General features: G+C 38.5%; 1 long non-coding RNA gene across 1 annotated transcript; it reads right to left on the bottom strand.

Annotated features, from left to right (window-relative positions):
- Positions 1-434: 434 nt before the first annotated feature.
- On the bottom strand, positions 435-5,638 carry LOC112581411. Its single transcript, XR_003105970.2, has 2 exons — positions 4,697-5,638; positions 435-749 (listed from the first exon to the last, which is right to left on the bottom strand). It is a non-coding gene; the product is annotated as an uncharacterized LOC112581411 (long non-coding RNA).
- Between the last annotated feature and the right edge of the window lie 4,390 nt (positions 5,639-10,028).

Raw genomic sequence — 10,028 nt, 5'->3', positions numbered from 1 at the left:
ATTTTCCATAGTAAGACTGATACAAACAGAATGGTGGTGGAGAAATATTACACTATCATGTTGAAAGTTTAGGGGGTAATAAATTACTAGTCAATATATGATATAGGATGAGCTTGTACTTTAAGAATTTATTCCTTATAAATTAAGAGTCAGGAAATAAAGGATGTTTCACAAGGGGCTTTGAGGGTAACATAAACTAGTGAAGCTGGATGGGTTCCAGACATAAGAGAGTGACGAGAGTCCTGCAAACTGGAGAGTGAATGCTCAGCTTAGAGCTATTCTAATTCAGAGCTGTTGGAACATTACACTGCTCAAAGGAAACACTGGCTGTGAGTGTGTGGCTTCTGCTTGCTGCAAGTGTCCTGAAAGAGGTAGAACTACATGGAGTTTCACTGTTTTATCCCCAGTATCTAACACACCGTGAAGCACATGGGTATTTGATAAATAGCCAAACTTTAATTAGCATTCATTAAGTGCCTCTAGGTAGAGAACTGTTCTCTGCCAAATAACAAAAGGAGAAGTTGCTCCTGCCCTTGAGGAATGTTTGATCTCATTTGAGGAGGCAGCACTTATAAATCAATAGTCTGGACACAAGTTCAAGAAGAATTCTGGGTACTGGTTTGAGGAATTCCAGGAGGTCTGCATGAAGGAGATGGCGTTTCCTCTGGCGTTAAAGATGGCACAGATTTGGTTTACGCAGGGAAGAGGGAAAGGGTGCTGGAGATACAGGGCAGGTGGTGGTTTTCAACCTAAGAGAAAGTCGGAAGGAGAAAATGAGGATATGTGTGTGTTTGTGGTAAAGATAATATCTTGATGGGGGAGGAAGTGTCCTTGGATTAGTGAGAAATTAAATCCAATAGGTAAAAAGAAGATTTTTTAGAAATGTTTAAATGTACCTCTGCCGTACCTTACCTCCACCCCCCATCCTGAAATACTGTACCATCAGCTACAGAGACTAGGGTATGATCACTCTATAATCACTTCTCAGTAGTGTGGTATATGTATCATGAGAACATTATAAAAATTTAAATAGCAAAGCTTTCAGAATTCTTGGTCATTTGACCTAGGGTCCAAATGGATTTGGATACCATGTTTTTCTCATGTCTCTACACAAGAATAATGGTTCTTTTAGTTATTCAAAATTATGTGTACTGCTGCCTGGAATTTAATTCCATGCTTAGCACTCAACACTTATTATTTATGCTTCCTACTTGTTCTAAAATATTTGAGGTGGCCTCACTACATAACATAAGGACTGACTTATTTTGACGATGTAGGGAAGAAGAAAAAAGATCATATACTCTCTTAGGGTCATTGGCTGGGCCTGCAAATCAGAATGGTTAACAGGAGAAAGGAATTAATTGCCTCTGTACGCATGGGAGTTCACAAAAAAACATGTTTCAAGGGGATGGTTAAAATTGCAGACTTACATACCATCTTAACAAAGGATGTTAAAGTGTGGAAAGAGGCTAGACTAAAGAAAAGGGCATGACAGTGGGTTCTGTGAAGGTGGCTAGGAAATATATGATAAATAGGGTTGTTTGTTCTGCAGAGAAGAATTGTCTCTAGAGTGGCACTCTTCTTGGTAAAGGAGAGTGAGACACCTTTACAAAGGTGCTTTTGCCCTGCTTTCGGACAAAAAGTTGGAGGGCAGAGGCCTAATTGGCTTTGGCTCAAAACAAGGCTTGGGCAGTGTGGCATATTTTGGGGTGACAAACTCTAATCCCTCTCAAATTCCTTAATGACAATTGAGATAAATAAAATGTAATAGCTCAGAAAAAAATGTCAGTTAAGATTATTTGATCAATTAAAATGATTAAGATTTAGGTATTTCGGACCAACCTTGATTAGACACTACATATTAAGGTTCAGGCTTGACTAAGGAAAAGTGTCTACCCTCCGTAAATTCATAGGTTTGTGAAAGAGACTGACAGACCCACCATCCATCCCACTAGAATGGGATATGCAGTCACAGTGAAATGTAATTCCACAAGGATCAACATTTTAGAATTGTTTTGGAGTATATGGCTTCCACCTTTAAGGGAAGTTTTGAGATTGAGGTATCTCACGTGTTTCTTATGGGTAGATTTTTGTGGAGATTGGAAGAACTGTTCAGAATCAGGAAATGTGAGTACGTAAACATAATCTATTCAACAGTCATCTTTCCGTTCCTTTTCACAGTGTTTTCCTCCTCCTTTTTACCTCCTTATCAGTTTAGTAATAATAATAGCAAAATAACTGCTGCATTTCTATGGTACTTTCTGTTTTTCCTCATCACTAGTCCCGATGAATTTGGTGCAGGCATTATTACATTTAGTATAAAGATGAGGAAGCAGCATCTCAAAGAAGAAAAGAAAAATTCCTGTGGTTGCACTGCTAATTAAATTCCTCTACCTTTTTTTAGGCAGAAGTCATGTGAAGAGCTCTCTAGTTAGAATCTATTGGTTTTTCTGACTTTTCTGAGTACAGAATGACACAAGTTTGCTGTGCATGAAAAATTTCTCTCCTTAAGCTCATGATGTTCAAAGAAAACTGTGAGAAAAAGATTTTATGCATTGATTTTGAGGGTAAAGTCATTTTGTTTAGTGGAGCCTTTGAGGTTTGCTATTTTGTAATATCAAGGTGTCATTTTTCAAAAGAACTTCGTCTGGGTCTTGGATGAATGACCTGTCTGCACTCCGAGAAGTGAGAAATGGCTCGACAAAAATTAATTTTACCAAGTCCTAAAATCTGAAACAACTTTCCCCTTCTCCCTATAGGTAAAGCTTTAATAGAAAACACACTTTATACTGTACATAGAAAAAATCCTCAAAGTTGATATGGGCTAGAATGTAAGATTCAAGCATATTTGGGTAAATCATGCTGCTGCTGCTAAGTCGCTTCAGTCGTGTCTGACTCTGTGAGACCCCATAGGCGGCAGCCCACCAGGCTTCTCTGTCCACAGAATTCTCTAGGCAAGAACACTGGAGTGGGTTGCCATGTCCTTCTCCGGGTAAATCATAGGTGATAAATATTGAGTTTATAGGAGATATAGGAGTTGCTCGGCTCTTTGATGTTCTAATTTTTTAGTAAACCCTGAACTTCTGGACCAGTACCATGGAGCATATCTGTCAAATCCCCTCACAAACTCATTCCTGCTTCTGAACCCTGCATTAATTTAACTCTTATCTGACTCTAAGCATCAAAGCTACTTACTCATCTTTTTTTAAAAAAGAAATTTAGATATACTATATTATTGACTTTTTACTTGCTAATTGCGTGCTATCCCCTAAATCTTGATATGTAGTGTAGTGAAGCTGCTCAATTGTGTCCAACTCTTTGCGACCCCATGGGCTGTAGCCTACCAGGCTCCTCCGTCCATGGGATTTTCCAGGCAAGAGTACTGGAGTGGGGTGCCATTTCCTTCTCCAGGGGATCTTCCCAACCCAGGGAATAAACCCAGGTCTCCTGCATTATAGGCAGACACTTTACTGTCTGAGCTACTAGGGAAGTCACATCTTGATATGGGTTCAGTGCTATTATTATTCTCTCTTTTCACAAAATGATTGAGTCTTTTGTTCACATTAAATCTTGGTTTGAAGCAGCTAAAATGTGTTGCATCAAATTATCAGTTTGACTTTCTTAAAAAAGATATATTTGATGATAAAAAATAATATATGCATTTGAAAAATTTAGGAGCAGAAAAAAATGCAAAGAAGAAATTTAAATTACCTATAATTCCACCATCCAAAGAGAAACACTTGTTGTTTTCTATTTTTTTAAAAATCCTTCATGGAATTGAGTCCATCTTTTAAAATTTTATTTATTTATTGGCTGTGCTGGTCTTTGTTGCTACATGGGCTTTTCTTTAGTTGTGGCAAGTGGGCCCTGCTCTCTAGTTGCAGTGCTCAGGCTTCTCACTGCTGAGGCTTCTTTGTTGTGGAACACAGGCTCCAGGGCACAGGCTCAGCAGTAGTCGTGGCACATGGGCTTAGCTGCCCCACAGCATGTGGGATCTTCCTGGACCAGGAATCCAACCCACATCTCCTGCATTGGCAGATGGATTCTTTACCACTGAGCCACCAGGGAAGGCCTGTTTTCTATTCTTTTAAAACCATATATATTTTAAAAATTAGAATCATACATGTATATTATAGTCTTCTGCTTTTAAAAATTAACTATGAATTCTAGAGACTTGGAAGAATCTTCTAATCTCTGCAAATTTTTTATTTATTTTAGACTGTAATATCTTAAATGTTTGGTGTCATTTCTTTAGCTAAATGCTAATTACAAGTAAGATTATATGATATTACAAGGCTGGCTTATAACAGTCTTGAAAATATTTTCAATAAATAGAAATATTGTAGGAAGTTATTAGTTTAAATAACAAATATGTGAGTGCACAGTCTGTTTTTAAGCAATATTTTTGTTATTTACAGCCTGAGTTTTTTCATTGTTTTGCTATTGATATATAACCATTTGACCAGTAATTTAAAAAATGAACATATGAACATTTTCTCATGTTACTAAATATTTTTAAAGTTATTTTCATATAATGAATTACCCTATAACTTAATTGCTTAAAATGGCAAACATATATTTATTTCACAGTTTCTGTGGATCAGGAATCTGGATACAGCTTAGATGAGGACCTCTGCTTCAAAGTCTCTCAAAATCAAGTTGTCGGTTGGGGCTATAGTCTTATCTGAAGGCTTACCTGGGGGAGAGTTCTTTAGAAGAATAGGTTTATAAAATAAATTGTCCCATAATTAGGCAATTTATTTGAATTAGCACGTCATGAAATGTGAAAGGAAAGCACTGTGATATAGCAAGATCCCTGAAATTAGAATCAAAAGATATGGATGTTAGAACAGGCATTGCAATTGATTTATCATACAGTATAATCAAGGTCACGTGCTTCCCAAGGCAGGATAGTTAAGCTACTTACTTACAGAGTTATACATCAATGTGTTTTGTAAAATGAGGAAAAATAATCCCTTTCTGTTGTATAAATTCACTTATAAGATACCAGGAAAAGAAGAAAAGAGAAAATGTAAATGAAATAATGCCCAACAGAAATAGTAGAGATAGATGGGTAATTTACTCTGAAAAGCTCCAGACACTTGGTTATCATTTGTAACTCAGGACTATACATACTCTGTTGCTAAGAGCATTGGACTTTTATTTAAAATATCTAAACTTAAATTATTTACATCAGTTATGGACGCCCCTCACTGTGCTAGGCATATAAGAGTGAGATACAGAGATGAACAATTACTTATTACCCATCTTCTTTCACAGAGAATTTAAGAAGGCTGTTTGTCTGCCTTCAAGAGTCTAGCACACTTATAAACAAGCAGAATGAGAAAAGTACAGTGACAAAGATAACTATGTTATGGAAACTACTTGATAGAGTACTATCAGGTAGTGAGAAGGCCTCTACACTAGAAGTGTACTTGGGATGGACACTTAAGAATGGGTCTATCTGGAGGATTTCCCTGGCGGTCCAGTGGTTTGGACTCTGTGCTGTCACTGCCAAAGGTGCAGGTTCAGTCTGTGGTTGGGGAACTAAGATCCCACAAGCCACAAAAGACCTATATATAGAAAACTATAAAACACTGATGAAAGAAATCAAAGGTGACACAAATAGATGGAGAAATATACCATGTCCATGGATTGGAAGAATCAATATAGTGAAAATGAGTATACTCCCCAAAGCAATCTATAGAGTCAATGCAATCCCTATCAAGCTACCAACAGTATTTTTCACAGAGCTAGAACAAATAATTTCACAATTTGTATGGAAATACAAAAATCCTCGAATAGCCAAAGCGATCTTGAGAAAGAAGAATGGAACTGGAGGAATCAACCTGCCTGACTTCAGGCTCTACTACAAAGTTACAGTCATCAAGACAGTATGGTACTGGCACAAAGACAGAAATATAGATCAATGGAACAAAATAGAAAGCCCAGAGATAAACCCACGCACCTATGGACACCTTATCTTTGACAAAGGAGGCAAGAATATACAATGGAGAAAAGACAATCTCTTTAACAAGTGGTGCTGGGAAAACTGGTCAGCCACCTGTAAAAGAATGAAACTAGAACACTTTCTAACACCATACACAAAAACAAACTCAAAATGGATTAAAGATCTAAATGTAAGACCAGAAACTATAAAACTCCTAGAGGAAAACATAGGCAAAACACTCTCCGACATAAATCACAGCAGGATCCTCTATGACCCACCTCCCAGGGGAATGGAAGTAAAAGCAAAAATAAACAAATGGGACCTAATTAAACTTAAAAGCTTTTGCACAACGAAGGAAACTATAAGCAAGGTGAGAAGACAGCCTTCAGAATGGGAGAAAATAATAGCAAATGAAGCAACTGACAAAGAATTAATGTCAAAAATATACAAGCAGCTCATGCAGCTCAATTCCAGAAAAATAAACGACCCAATTAAAAAATGGGCCAAAGAACTAAGTAGACATTTCTCCAAAGCAGACTTACAGATGGCTAACAAACACATGTCAAGATGCTCAACATCACTCATTATCACAGAAATGCAAATCAAAACCACAGTGAGGTACCATCTCACACTGGTCAGAATGGCTGCTATCCAAGAGTCTACAAGCAATAAATGCTGGAGAGGGTGCAGAGAAAAGGGAACCCTCTTAACACTGTTCGTGGGAATGCAAACTAGTACAGCCATTTTGGAGAACAGTGTGGAGATTCCTTTAAAAACTAGAAATAGAACTGCCATACAACCAAGCAATCCCACTGCTGGGCATACACACCAAGCAAACCAGAAATGAAAGAGACATGTGTACACTAATGTTCATTGCAGCATTGTTTATAATAGCCAGAACATGGAAGCAACCTAGATGTCCATAGGCAGACGAATGCATAAGAAAGCTGTGGTACATATACACAATGGAATATTACTCCGCTATTTAAAAGAATGCATCTGAATCAGTTCTAATGAGGTGGATGAAACTGCAACCTATTATACAGAGTGAAGTAAGTCAGAAAGAAAAACACCAATACAGTATATTAACTTATATATATGGAGTTTAGAAAGGTGGTAACAATGACCCTGTATGTGAGACAGCAAAAGAGACACAGATATAAAGAATGGACTTTTGGACTGTGGGAGAAGGCTAGGGTGGGATGATTTGAGAGAATAGCATTGAAACATATGTATTACCATATGAGAAATAGATGACCAGTCCAAGTTCAGTGCATGAAACAGGGCACTCAAAGCCAGTGCACTGGGATGACCCAGAGGGATGGGAAGGGGAGGGAGAAGGGAGAGGGGTTCAGGATGGGGGACACATGTACACCCGTGGCTGATTCATGTCAATATATGGCAAAAACCACTACAATATTGTAATTAGCCTGCAATTAAAATAAATATTAATTTTTAAAAAATCAGTCACTCTGTAAAGAGAAAAGATCCGTGTGAATTAGAAGGGGAAAAAATAAGAAAGCCCTTTTAGAATAGAAAACATTTTACAAATGTGATATAGGAGTCTATGGAGTCAGTAATTGGCTTAATATATAAGAATGAGTGGATCATGATTTTCAGATTGCAGTGAATTGAGGACTGAACATTCATTTTTGTGTTTTGTGTTTTATTAGTTTCATGTTCTGATTTGGGCTCAGATTCTTAATTTCAATTACAAGGTCTAAATAATAATCCAGTTGTAGCAAACTAACAACAATATTCTGACATTGTTACCCAGTACCCACCACTTCCCACCTCCATTTAGCAACAGTTGCTTAAGGAACTGGCTTAAGAATTTTACAGAACTGAATTTATGTGTCTTTAGTACAGTTGTGCCGTTGAGTTAGAACATGACATGACTGAGAAATGAGTACAGAATATAAAGTTTACATGTTTTACCATCTTAGTGGTGATGTAGATCAGGTATTCTTCAACTAGTTGATCGGGAGCTACCTGTCATTTTCTACAGGGGTTTAGATTACAGGGCTGGAGACTGAAGTTCAGTATTTATAGTCGTAAATAGACATGGTCAGGTGAAGCAGACTTGCACCCAGAACAAAGCCTGTTTCCTGTCGCCACCTGGACACCCTGGTAATTGACACCTGACATAGATCAGTCACCTGATAACTCTTTAATATCCCAAATGACTGTCAGCATTCTTGGGTTATAATTCTCTTTCCTAATTGTAATTCTGAAACATGACCCTATATGTGAGACAGCAAAAGAGACACAGATATTGTCTTTCTTATCCATTCGTCTAAAGCACTTAAAATAGTTAATAATTTGGTTTTAGTAGATTTAGGAGACAATCTAAGAGAGAGAAGGGAAAGAAATCTTACTGAACACCTTCCCTGTTCCAAGGCAGTTCTAGATGCTTTAAGTGTAGAAGCGCACGTAATTTTTATGAAGAACATCTGAGGGAGATTCCCAGTTTACAGAAAAAGACACCACACAGCTCTACTCAGGTTTATTAGACTCTCAGATATCATCCTTCCACTTCTCAATGTTGTTTTCTCTGCCTCCCCATTGAGAAGAGCTGGCCCCACGTGTGACTTCACCAAGAGCCCCTGTGACAGCCTGCTCAAGACCAGCTGCACACAGCGTGTGTTCTCTGTGTCTGAGGATGAAACCAGCTACTCAGTTTCCAAGACTGTACAGTAGTGCCCTCTAGGTGACCTTCAGACGGACCAAAATCACATGTGCTAGCTTTTCTAGCCTTTACTTTTTCATGAGAGTATTACATCTGAGTTCGTGTCTGTTTGCCAGTTTAGCTGGTGTCATTGGATCCGGTTAAGAATTTATAGTCAGATTTACCAATACAGAGTCCTCTGCTAACTCTCTGATTTTCATGGACCTCTACAAGAAGGGAAATATACTCTTAGTATCCATTATTACAGAACAAACAATGACAAACGTGCTGCTAGGAACTTTGTTATTTTTTTAATGAACTTTATATTTTTAAACAATTGGCATTTCAATTAACTGCATTAAACTTTGAAAGAGTATATTCATTCAGCTTTTAAAGACTACAGTGTGGTTTTTATTATATAGATATTTGCATTAATTCAGGGCTGCTGCTGCTAAGTCACTTCAGTCATGGCCGACTCTGTGTGACCCCATAGACGGCAGCCCACCAGGTTCCCCCATCCCTGGTATTCTCCAGGCAAGAACACTGGAGTGGGTTGCCATTTCCTTCTCCAATGCATGAAAGTGAAAAGTGAAAGTGAAGTCGCTCAGTCATGTCCGACTCTAGTGACCCCATGGACTGCAGCCCACCAGGCTCCTCTGTCCATGGGATTTGCCAGGCAAGAGTATTGGAGTGGGGTGCCATTGCCTTCTCCTAATTCAGGGCTAGGGCCCATTTAAAGCTATAGCTTGAGATATGAAACCTTAAAACCTGTTTAAAGGCTTAGAATATGAAATAAAGTAGGACAACAGTAATAACCATTTCTGTTAATCTAGTATTTAAAAAAGACTCTCAAGGATTTAGCAGCCTGTTCATTCCCAGAGCAGATTTTGGAAGTTTTTGTGTTTTTTCTTTGATAGAGCTGTGTGTATTGGCTCCACTCATATTTAAGTTGGGGATTTCCTGGTGGCTCAAAGAGTCTGCCTGCAATGTGGGAGACCCAGGTTCAACCCCTGGGTCAGAAAGATCCCCTGGAGAAGGAAATGGCAACCCACTCCAGTATTCTTTCTGGGAAAATTCCATGAATGGAGGAGCCTGGCAGGCTACAGTCCATGGGGTCACAAAGAGTTGGACATGACTGAGTGACTTCACTTTCACTTCACTTTCATATTCAAGTTATAGCTTTTTGGGGAACCTTCCCTGACGTATTCCCAAGGAGCTTACTCACCAGGCTCAATCTGATGACATTGAATCCAGGATGAAGAGCCACAGCTTCAAGATGAAATATACAGAATGAGCTGCTGTAAACTGCATCTTCTATTTGAAGGATCTAAGATCCACTAGAGAAGGGCATGGGTACCCATTCCAGTGTTCTTGCCTGGAGGATCCCATGGACAGAGGAGCCTGGTGGGC

Source organism: Bubalus bubalis, chromosome 2 (genome assembly GCF_019923935.1).
Source record: "Bubalus bubalis isolate 160015118507 breed Murrah chromosome 2, NDDB_SH_1, whole genome shotgun sequence".
Lineage (NCBI taxonomy): Eukaryota > Metazoa > Chordata > Mammalia > Artiodactyla > Bovidae > Bubalus > Bubalus bubalis.
This window is presented reverse-complemented; position numbering and strand designations above follow the sequence as displayed.